Source organism: Arachis hypogaea, chromosome 5 (assembly GCF_003086295.3).
Source record: "Arachis hypogaea cultivar Tifrunner chromosome 5, arahy.Tifrunner.gnm2.J5K5, whole genome shotgun sequence".
Classification (NCBI taxonomy): Eukaryota; Viridiplantae; Streptophyta; class Magnoliopsida; order Fabales; family Fabaceae; genus Arachis; species Arachis hypogaea.
This window is the reverse complement of record NC_092040.1, coordinates 31,611,263-31,612,937: the sequence shown is the minus strand read 5'-3', so window position 1 is coordinate 31,612,937 and position 1,675 is coordinate 31,611,263. Positions and strand designations below refer to the sequence as shown.

The 1,675-nt window shown below is 30.4% G+C and overlaps 1 non-coding gene across 1 annotated transcript; it reads right to left on the bottom strand.

Annotated features, from left to right (window-relative positions):
* Positions 1-1,234: 1,234 nt before the first annotated feature.
* On the bottom strand, positions 1,235-1,338 carry LOC112804965 (small nucleolar RNA R71). Its single transcript, XR_003203581.1, has one exon. It is a non-coding gene; the product is annotated as a small nucleolar RNA R71 (small nucleolar RNA).
* Between the last annotated feature and the right edge of the window lie 337 nt (positions 1,339-1,675).

Genomic DNA, 1,675 nt, shown 5'->3' with positions numbered 1-1,675 from the left:
AAAAATCAAACATTTTTCATCTTTTCTTTCATGTTTTTCGAAAATTTTAAAAATTGTTTTTTCAAAATCTTTTTCTTAATTTCATCTCAAATTTTCAAAAACTTTACTAACAATTAATATTATTGATTCAAAAATTTCAAGTTTGCTACTTTCTTGTTAAGAAAGGTTCAACCTTTAAATTCTAGAATCATATCTTTTAGTTTCTTGTTAGTCAAGTTATTAACTTTAATTTTCAAAATCAAATCTTTCTAAATTTCTTTTTCAAATCTTTTTCAAAATAAATTTCAATCATATCTTTTTAATCATATCTTTTCAATCATATCCTTTCAAACATATCTTTTTCAAATCATATATTTTTCAAAATCAATTTCAAAATCTTTTCTCACCTCTTATCTTTCCAAAATTGATTTTCAAATCTTTTTCAACTAACTACTTAACTTTTTGTTTGATTTTAAAATTCTTATCTTTTTCAAAACTACCTAACTACTTTTCTCTCTCTAATTTTCGAAAATCATTAACTTCTTTTTCAAAATTCTTTTTAATTAACTAATAGTTTTAAATTTTAATTTTATTTCTTCTCTTAATTTTCGAATTCTAACAAAATTTTAAAATAAAAACAAAAATATTTTCCTTTTCCTTTTAATCATTTTCAAAAACTCTCTCTCATCTTCTTCAATTTATTTATTTAATCACTAACACTCTTCTCTTCTTCTACTCACATAAAGGAATCTCTATACTGTGACATAGAGGATTTCTCTTCCTTTTCTGTCCTCTTCTTTTTCATATGAGTAGGAGCAAGGACAATGACATTCTTGTTGAAGCAGATCCTAAACCTGAAAGGACTTTGAAGAAGAAACTAAGAGAAGCTAAAGCACAAAATTCAGAGAAAACTATAAATTCTAACTTCCATGGAAGAAGTATCTCAATCCCTGCCATTAGTGCAAACAATTTTGAGCTAAAGCCTCAATTAGTTTCTCTGATGCAACAGAATTGCAAGTTTTATGGACTTCCATCAGAAGATCCTTTTCCGTTCTTAACTGAATTCTTGCATATCTGTGATACTATTAAGACCAATGGAGTTGATCCCGAGGTCTACAAGCTTATACTTTTCCCTTTTGCTGTAAGAGACAGAGCTAGAATATGGTTGGACTCTCAAACTAGAGATAGCCTAAACTCTTGGGATAAGCTGGTCACGGGTATCTTAGCCAAATTCTTTCCTCCTCAAAAGCTGAGCAAGCTTAGAGTGGATGTTCAAACCTTCAAGCAGAAAGAAGGTGAATTCTTCTATGAAGCTTGGGAAAGATACAAGCAACTGACCAAAAAATGTCATTTTGACATGCTCTGAGAATGGACCATCCTGGATATATTCTATGATGGTCTGTCTGAATTGTCTAAGATGTCATTGGACATTCTGCAGGTGGATCTATTCACTTGAAGAAAATGCCTGCAGAAGTTCAGGAACTCATTGAAATGGTTGCAAATAACTAGTTCATGTACATCTCTGAAAGGAATCCTGTGAATAATGGGGTGCCTCAGAGGAAGGGAGTTCTTGAAATTGATGCTCTGAATGCCATATTGGCTCAGAACAAAATGTTGACTCAACAATTCAATATGATTTCTCATAGTCTGAATGGTTTACAAAATGCATCCAATAGTACTAAAGAAGCATCTTCTG